At 39.0% G+C, this 10,049-nt stretch overlaps 1 long non-coding RNA gene across 1 annotated transcript; it reads right to left on the minus strand.

Annotated features, from left to right (window-relative positions):
* Nucleotides 1-1,750: 1,750 nt before the first annotated feature.
* LOC114905674 lies at nucleotides 1,751-4,279 on the minus strand. The gene is made up of 3 exons (XR_003796314.1): nucleotides 4,220-4,279; nucleotides 3,765-3,873; nucleotides 1,751-1,865 (listed from the first exon to the last, which is right to left on the minus strand). It is a non-coding gene; the product is annotated as an uncharacterized LOC114905674 (long non-coding RNA).
* Between the last annotated feature and the right edge of the window lie 5,770 nt (nucleotides 4,280-10,049).

Here is a 10,049-nt window from a genome sequence, read left to right on the forward strand (position 1 = left end):
CAATGTAGCTCTTCTCATACCTGCCCAATCTCCACTGCCATGGCATGACATTCGTCATTTTTCCATAAGAACTTGGCATTGCCCATCCTACTTCCTGCCAGATTCCATCTCCACCTGAGTAAGTTTCTCCTCACCTACTCTATGAATCCTTGGATGTTTTTCATGCCCAAAAGAGAATAAGCCCCTTCCTGGTGTTCCTTCCTCATTTAAGAAATATTTTTATTCTCTCTAACCTGTTATCTTTCAAGTTGTAAACCCAAACAAAATAAAACAACAAGAACAAAATACTTACAACACTCCATGGTACCCCCAAATTCCTTCATTCCAAATTCACATAATATTAGTGAAAACACAATAAAACCCTTAGGAAGGAAAGGGGAGATCAGCCATGGGGTGCAAATACTGAGAGGGCAGAAATCCAATTTCTTTTTCTCTTGAGAAGAAACTAACCACTTAATATATCGCTGTTCAATTCTAAGAGAGAGATGAGCTTAAATCCTAGAGATATCCCTTTCCTCCTCTCAGCTCTAGATTATCTCGGCCCTTGATGAAAGGTCTGGTTGTTGCTAATGTATTTTCCCAATTTTCCACTCTGTGACACAGGTGCCTAGCACTCTTTCTGATGACCAACTGAACTTCAAAGAAGATGAAAGAGAGCATGTAAAGGTGACAGGAGACCACAAACAAGTCATAGTCGAAGAGAATGAGAGCCATGTTATGCCATTCCTGCAGAGAGAGAGAGGAAAGAGGATTTGGAAACACACTTCCAGCTAAGTTACTCGCTATGGAGAAGGGGAAAAAAAAGACTTAGGGAAGGGACATATAAACTGGACTTTCCCAAGTCCTTTTTTTTTCTTCCAATTGACTTTCAGAGTAGTTCCCATTTCACAAAACTGTTAGCACTTTCACAATTTCAATAAATATATCTGAGCCATCTGTGACCCAAGTATCTGGACCGTGATAAGGATTTTGCTACGGACTAAATACCCGGTCACTTCTTTCAGCTCTGACAGCCTTTTGGCTGGTACTTATTTCTACCTCAGCCATGCCCTACAGCCAATTATCATTATATAAGGGAAGTGTAATGAAACAGAGGATGTTCTCACCTGGTGAACAAAGAAAACAGCTGCATCCCTTCGTGCTTGTCTTTAGGCAGCAGAGTAGGAATTCAGAGTTCTCTGAAGTGGGCAGTTTAGTACTGAACCCAGCTGTATAGTATACTTGAGTATTTTGGTTCTGCTAGAGACCAGAAGACAAAAATAATATATTCCCAACTTGCCGAGTCCCTAGGCTGACCGGTCCTCTTCTCTTCGTGGGACAAGAGGCACCTACTCTGTCCTCCCAACCCCATTGCTGAACCTAACTTTCATCTTTGACCTTGGTGTCTACAAGAACCAAAGCTGGGGGAGAGAGATAAATTAGGAGTTTGTAATTAACAGATACAAATTACTACATATAAAATAGATATACAACAAGGACCTACACATATCTGGAGTAGTGAGACTTTCTGTGTTGGGTGATCCTTAGATCGTGTGAAGGAGGAAAGGAGATACCATAAGTAGTAGACACAGGTTGTACGTGGGTAATAATGTTGAGAGACAGATAGAGAAATTTCCTTCTTTTGACCACAACCTAAATTTTTGCCAAGGAGTGAAGTGGGAGTGAAACCTGTGGCTCTCTGAGATGCAGGAATACCAAAACCCCTCGTTTTCTATAACCACTGATTTGGTTAAAGAGGGCTTACCTTTGCAGAGCATCAAGATTCTTGTTCCCACAGAAGAATGTAAAATTTATAACTTGCTTCCCATGCACTGTTCTAGTTCTACAGACGGTCTCCAACTACTGGCTATCTTCTTTCTCTCCCTCTGTGTGCAGGGTTAAGAATAGAAATCCAAAGGTGAATAAGAGAAAAAAAAGTCATATTTTATCATTATCAAGAGTTCTAAAGTGTAGTTCCTCCTTGCCCATCCATTTTTCACATAACTAAAAAATAAATGAATAAGCATACACATAATAAATCAATAAATAAGAGTTGAAAAGTATGTATCAGACTGACAAAGCTTCATCTAACTTAACCATGGTTAACCCCGAGTACTTTGGTGACTTCAAAGATGATTGAAGGAGAATCCAAGGAAGAGGAAATTTGGTTCTGCAGAGAGAAATATCAATGGGGAGACACAGGGGTATCATAACTTACCTCATGTTGTAGTCTCATATGCACAGTCCCCTTTTTAACCAACTTTTAAACTCCTCAAGAACATACATATGAAGATTTTCCTAGGGTGCCCTAGTTCCCTGTCTTACTCCTTAGAAGGCACATTTGAGGGTCCCTTGATGTGGCCCAGTGCTGAAAAGATGGTGCCTTGGTTCAAGGAAAGATTCAGGTAGCCATACCTCCTCTGGGACCACCATGTATATTGTACCTGTTGTACATTACTTCACTCCAAGATGTGCCAATCATATTTTTAGGCACATGAATGGTACTTCCTGGAATGGGGTACTGCACACAGAATGGCTGAAGGTGGCAATCTTATCCATACCCAAACACCCCTCACCATGCCATTTCAGTCAATACCCCAACACTCTCAGTCCATGATGGGTCAGAAGAATAGACCCAAAAGCATGGAAAACAATCATTTAGCTCCCCTCTACCTTTTACCCATCTCTGAATATATATCCCCTCCCCTACTATGCTTCTAATGGGACAAACTTTAGAACTGAGAGAGAATAAACTTTCCTCCCCCAACCTCTACCTCTGGGACTTAGAATATTTGTCTGCATTACTGTGCTGAGTTTCAACTTAATATAGTTGTCACATGAAAAGCTAGTGTGCATTCCCCAAAAGTGAGCTGCTAAGTAGAAAGGACCACTACACTCACCCATCACATCTAGATATCACAGGCCACATAAAGATCCAATTGGAAGAGAGCTGGACAGAACTCTCACCTTCTTCGCAACTTGAATTTTCCTTATACTAGCAAATGAGCCTGACTGGGGCATCCTCTGGTCAAGGACAGAGGACTGTAGTAGCAGAAGAAGCAGCCATGTACCTCATTTAGAAGAATAAGGCAGTTTCTCCCTCCTAGTCTTCCCTGTGCCCAACCCCAATCAGTTTACCAGGCTACTTAGATACTTTCACCACAGTACTTGGTCTTGGAACTGGATCATGGTCAAGGAAACATCGCTCAGCCAACAAAACTACTCAAAATATCTCAAATCCTTCTCTTGAATTTGTTGATCTCGATGAAAGAGACTAAAGGTATAATATACTCCACTGCAACATTTATATATACCACCTTCCCTTTGTATATACTTCTCTCATACCCCAAAGTTTTTCCCTGGATTGCTATTTCAGTCACCACAATGGACACCTAATACCTTACAATAAAACAAATATACCTATTTGTCAACCACCCGGCCACGTGCCATTTCTCCTTCTCTTCCTCTGTCTCCTCTTTCACAATAACTTCAAAGAAGTCATGGCCACAGCCGGACACATCAGGGGTAGTTGAACCTAAGAGCCCAGAGAAGTCCCAAACTCAACAATTCTCTACCTCTTTAGTACTCAAGGTCCAATTCAAAGGGAGAAACAACAGTAATTTGAACAAGAAATATATAATATAATAAGTTATTAACTAAACTAGGAGATTCAAGTAATGAGGGTTGGATAGCATAAACTAAATCGAATTTTAAAGAATATAGTAATACCAGATATATAAGACCACATATGTCATTATATAAAATTATATACAGTAGCCACTAACCATCAGGCAACATCTGATTTATCTCAGTGTAGGTGTCTGGTCAGTTTGTTGGTTGTCTTTTCTCATTCATGTTGCTATTTTCCTGGTTCTTGGTATGACAAGTGATCTTCTATTAAATATAAAATGGACATTTGGGATATTAATTAGATAATGAGATGCCTTATCATACTTACTCTTTATTTGTTGTTAAGCAAGCAGTCTCTCCGTTGAGGGGCAGGTAAGTATACAGGTTCAACTCCCCACCGTGCCCTGCCAACAATACACTGCCTCACACTGCCTCTCTGAAGACATGTGGGTAGAAATACAGCTGCCCCGCCTCAGCCCCACTGACATTATCCCAGAAAAAAGTGGGGTATCAACCTGCATGGCCTAATTACCTCAATGTGGGAAGGTAAAATCAGCTTCCCATCAGGCTCCACTTTCACTAGACAGAAAGGAAGTAGATGCCAACTCACCCGCTTTACTGCTGTTTGGTCAGGGTGGACGCTCAGCTCCTCATTGGGCCCTGTCGCTCTAAGGAGAGAGGAGGAAAGAAGGGTTCCTTGGATAAATGACTAAATTTAGGGATGGGGCAGGGAAATTACAAGACAAGACTGTAGCATCTTACAGTACCAGAAAGTTATGAAGAGCTCAAAAAACCAAAGGATGGGGACATATCAAGGGGACACAGAAGCCAACCTGAAAGAGCTCCAAAAGGCCATATCTGGAATAGTAGCAGCAACACAATGAATATTGTAGTATTTGATTATAACCCCAAATTCAAAGTAAACATATAAAGGTCCATATTGATACAAATAAATAATTCAATAAATTAATTGAGAAGTTACAAATCTTTTTGTAGAATAATTTCAAATTATGTATATATGACATATATATATATATATATATATATATATATATATATATATAGTGTCCCTCCCAGAAGTGTCACTTAAGCCGCCTTTTCACCCTGTGCCCACAATCCTGGAGTATAGCCTTTACTTAGTAACTAACTTACAAATAATAAAGTATGAGAAGGGAAAATATATTAATTTTTCACTGGAGATATGTGGCAAACACTAACATAACCAAGTGACAGAGGCTGACATCATCAGTGATGTCATGTATATGCCATGGGCCCCCTGATGTGATGTGATAGGCACTTCACCTCTGGTATTTTTTCTAAAACCCAATATCTTGACTCTAATCTTGAGGAAAAAAAGAAATTAAGTGGTATATTTTGAACTAACATTGGAAGACTCACTATTGTTTAAATACCAGTTTTCCCCAATTTTGTCTATAAATTCAAAAAATGTAAGTCAAATTTGCCAGCTGGTTGTTTTTTTTTTTTGGTAATAATTTAGCAGTTGATTCATTTTTTAAACTGTTTTATATTGGAGAATAGCCGATTACCATTGTTGTGACAGTTTCAGGTGCACAGCAAAGGGACTCAGCCATACATATGCATGTATCCATTCTCCCCCAAACTCCCCTCCCATCCAGGCTGCCACACAACATAGATCAGAGTTCCCTGTGCTATACAGTAGGTCCTTCTTGGTTATCCATTTTAAATATAGCAGTGTGTACATGTTGATCCCAAACTCCCTAACAAACTCTTCCCGCCATGCTTCCCCCCGATAACCATAAGTTCGTTCCCTAGGTCTGTGAGTCTGTTTCTGTTATGTAAAGAAGTTCACTTGTACAATTTCTTTTTAGATTCTACATATAACGGATATCATACGATATTTTTCTTTCTCTGTGTGGCTTACTTCACTCAGTATGACAATCTCTAGGTCTATCCATGTTGCTGCAAATGGCATTATTTCATTCTTTTTACTGGCTGAGCAATATCCATTGTATATATGTAACCACATCTTCTTTATCCATTCCTCTGTCAAAGGACATTTAGGTTGCTTCCATGTATTGGCTATTGTAAACAGTGCTGCAATGAACATTGGGGTGCATGTATTTTTTCAAATTATGGTTCTCCCCAAAGTGGGATTACTGGACCTTACGGTTTAAATCTTTTTGGGTTATTTGTAACATCTTTATTGGAGTATACTTGCTTTACAGTGGTGTGTTAGTTTCTGCTGTATAACAAAGTGAATCAGCTATACATATACATATATTCCCATATCTCCTCCCTCTTGTGTCTCCCCCCCACCCTCCCTATCCCACCACTCTAGGTGGTCACAAAGCACTGAGCTGATCTCCCTGTGCTATGCAGCTGCTTCCCATTAGCTATCTATTTTACGTTTGGTAGTGTATATATGTCCATGCCACTCCCTCACTTCATCCCAGCTTACCCTTCCCCCTCCCTGTGTCCTCAAGTCCATTCTCTACGTCTGCATCTTTATCCCTGTCCTACCCCTAGGTTCTTCAGGAACATTTATTATTTTTTTTTTTTAGATTCCATATACATGGGTTAGCATACGGTATTTATTTTTCTCTTTCTGACTTGCTTCACTGTATGACAGTCTCTAGGTCCGTCCACCTCACTACAAATAACTCAATTTTGTTTCTTTTTATGGCTGAGTAATATTCCATTGTATATATGCACCACATCTTCTTTATCCATTCATCTCTCAATGGACACTTAGGTTGCTTCCATGTCCTGGCTATTGTAAACAGAGCTGCAATGAACATTGTGGTACCTGACTCTTTTTGAATTATGGTTGTCTCAGGGTATATGTCCAGTAGTGCAATTGCTGGGTCATATGGTAGTTCTATTTTTAGTTTTTTAAGGAACCTCCATACTGCTCTCCATAGCGGCTGTATCAATTTACAATCCCACTACAGTGCAAGAGGGTTCCCTTTTCTCCACACCCTCTCCAGCATTTACTGTTTGTAGATTTTTGGATGATGGCCATTCTGACTGGTGTGAGGTGACACCTCACTGTAGTTTTGATTTGCATTTCTCTAATGATTAGTGATGTTGAGCATCCTTTCATGTGTTTGTTGGCAATCTGTGTATCTTCTTTGGAGAAATGTCTATTTAGGTCTTCTGCCCATTTTTGGATTGGGTTGTTTGTTTTTTTGATATTGAGCTATATGAGCTCCTTGTAAATTTTGGAGATTAATCCTTTGTCAGTGGCTTCATTTGCAAATATTTTCTCCCATTCGGAGGGTTGTCTTTTCATCCTGTTTATGGTTTCCTTTGCTGTGCAAAAGCTTTTAAGATTCATTAGGTCCCATTTGTTTATTTTTGTTTATATTTCCATTTCTCTAGGAGGTGGGTCAAAAAGGATCTTGCTGTGATTTATGTCATAGAGTGTTCTGCCTATGTTTTCTGCTAAGAGTTTTATAGTTTGTGGCCTTTCATTTAGGTCTTTAATCCATTTTGAGCTTGTTTTTGTGTATGGTGTTAGGGAGTGTTCTAATTTCATTCTTTTACATGTAGCTGTCCAGTTTTCCCAGCACCACTTATTGAAGAGGCTGTCTTTTCTCCATTGTATATTATTGCCTCCTTTATCAAAAATAGGGTGAACATATGTGTGTGGGTTTATCTCTGGGCTTTCTATCCTGTTCCATTGATCTATATGTCTGTTTTTGTGTCTGTACCATACTGTATTGATTACTGTAGCTTTGTAGTATAGCCTGTAGTCAGGGAGCCTGATTCCTCCAGCTCTGTTTTTCTTTCTCAAGACTGCTTTGGCTATTTGGGGTCTTTTGTGTTTCCATACAAATTGTGAAATTTTTTGTTCTAGTTCTGTGAAAAATGCCATTGGTAGTTTGATAGGGATTGCATTGAATCTGTAGATTGATTTGGCTAGTATAGTCATTTTCACAATGTTGATTCTTCCAATCCAAGAACATGGTATATCTCTCCATCTGTTTGTATCATCTTTAATTTCTTTCATCAGTGTCTTATAATTTTCTGCATACAGGTCTTTTGTCTCCTTAGGTAGGTTTATTCCTAAGTATTTTATTCCTTTTGTTGCAATAGTAAATGGGATAGTTTCCTTAATTTCTCTTTCAGATTTTTCATCATTAGTGTATAGGAATGCAAGAGATTTCTGTGCATTAATTTTGTATCCTGCTACTTTACCAAGTTCATTGATTAGCTCTAGTAGTTTTCTGGTAGCATCTTTAGGACTCTTTGTGTATAGTATCATGTCATCTGCAAACAATGACAGCTTTACTTCTTCTTTTCCAATTTGGATTCCTTTTATTTCTTTTTCTTCTCTGTTTGCTAAGGCTAAAACTTCCAAAACTATGTTGAACAAGAGTGGTGAGAGTGGGCAACCTTGTCTTGTTCCTAATCTTAGTGGAAATGCTTTCTGTTTTTCACCATTGAGGATGATGTTGGCTGTGGGTTTGTCATATATGGCCTTTATTATGTTGAGGAAAGTTCCCTCTATGCCTACTTTCTGGAGGGTTTTTATCATAAATGGGTGTTGAATTTTGTCGAAAGCTTTTTGTGCATCTATTGAGATGATCACATAGCTTTTCTCCTTCTATTTGCTAATATGGTGTATCACATTGATTGATTCGCATATATTGAAGAATCTTTGTATCCCTGGGATAAATCCCACTTGATCACGGTGTGCCGTGTGTTCTCCCAGGGAAGTTGTCCTTGGATCATGGGACCCTGGCAGTGGCGGGCTGCACAGGCTCCCAGCCCCCACCCGCCCTGGCAAGTTGAGCAGACAAGCCTCTCGGGCTGGTGAGTGTTGGTCGGCACCGGTCCTCTGTGTGGGAATCTCTGCTTTGTCCTCTGCACCCCTGTTGCTGCGCTCTCCTCTGTGGCTCTGAAGCTTCCCCCCTGCAACCCCCCCCTCTCCGCCAGTGAAGGGGTTTCCTAGTGTGTGGAAAATTTTCCTCCTTCACAGCTCCCTCCCAGAGGTACAGGTCCTGTCCCTATTCTTTTGTCTCTGTTTTTTCATTTTTCTTTTGCCCTACCCAGGTACGTGGGAAGCTTCTTGCCTTTTGGGAGGTCTGAGGTCTTCTGCCAGCGTTCAGTAGGTGTTCTGTAGGAGTTGTTCCCCGTGTAGTAGATGTATTTCTGATGTATTTGTGGGGAGGAAGGTGATCTCCACGTCTTACACATCCACCATCTTGAAGGTCTCTCCTAGCAGTTGATTCTTAAATTTCTATGAAAATCAATCCAACCTACGTGAAAACAAAATATAACCAAAACAATCTTGAAAACATATATTTGTCAGTGTCACACTATTCAGTTTCAAGATTTACAATAAAGCTAAGTATTCAAGAAGAATACAGCGATTCATCAATGAAACATCATAAAACCGTTCAGCTATATTTCTATATATATTTAATTGTATGGCCAACTGCTTTTGACAAAGGTAGCAAGGCAACCTAAAGGTAAAAGTAAAATCTTTTCAATATATGTTCATGTAAATCTGCATATTCTTGGGTATAATATAAACCTTGTCTTCTTGGAATATCAGTCATACACCTAAACATTAAAGCAGAACAACAAAGCCTCAGAATGGAAGCATAGCAAATATCATGGTGACCTTGGGGTAGGCAAATGTTTCTTAGGGAGTACATAAAAGCACTAAATCTAAGATAAATTATTGATTAAAAATGTTCACCAAATTAAATTCTGTGGCCATGAAAAGATATTATTAGAAAATAAGTGGTTAAACTGAAGATTAGGAAAAAACATTTTTAGTCTATCCAGAATACATACAGCATTCTTACAACTCAAAAAAGAAGGTAAACACCTCAATAAAAATTAGCAACATATTTTCACCATTGCTTCATAAACATAAATAAATTGCCAACAATCACATGAAAAGATGCTCAAAACCATCAATTATCACAGAAATACATATTATAACCATAATTAGATACTGCTACATGTGCATTAGAAAACCTGAAGCTAAACAGACTGACAATGACCAAGTGTCAGTGAGATGTGAAGCAAGTGGAACTCCTGTGCATTGCTGGTAGGAGTTTAAGTGGTACAATTATATTAGAATATTATTTGGCAGTTTCTTGTAATGTTGAATATTCAACCACCCCATGACCCAGCAATTCAATTGCTAGCTATTTATCCCAGGGAAATTAGTAACAATCAGAAATGAATATAGAAGATAGAATTCAAGTCACAAATAGTGATGGTTATCCACAATATGTAAATACGTTTCAGAGTTCAGCTGTACTTTAAAGTACCTCAGATTGAATTTTTCTTGATTTGGCAATATTTTTCAAGGCTTCTCATTCAAAGGTGGACAAAATGGGACCTAACGCTGTACAATTACTCAGTAATTATTATTACCTAGTAACTATGATCAAAAGAGAGAGTCAAACTGTAAAAGAAAACTTCTTCTGAAAGAG

The sequence above is a fragment of the Monodon monoceros genome, unplaced genomic scaffold (assembly GCF_005190385.1).
Source record: "Monodon monoceros isolate NGI ecotype Baffin Bay Population unplaced genomic scaffold, NGI_Narwhal_1 Super_Scaffold_22, whole genome shotgun sequence".
Classification (NCBI taxonomy): Eukaryota; Metazoa; Chordata; class Mammalia; order Artiodactyla; family Monodontidae; genus Monodon; species Monodon monoceros.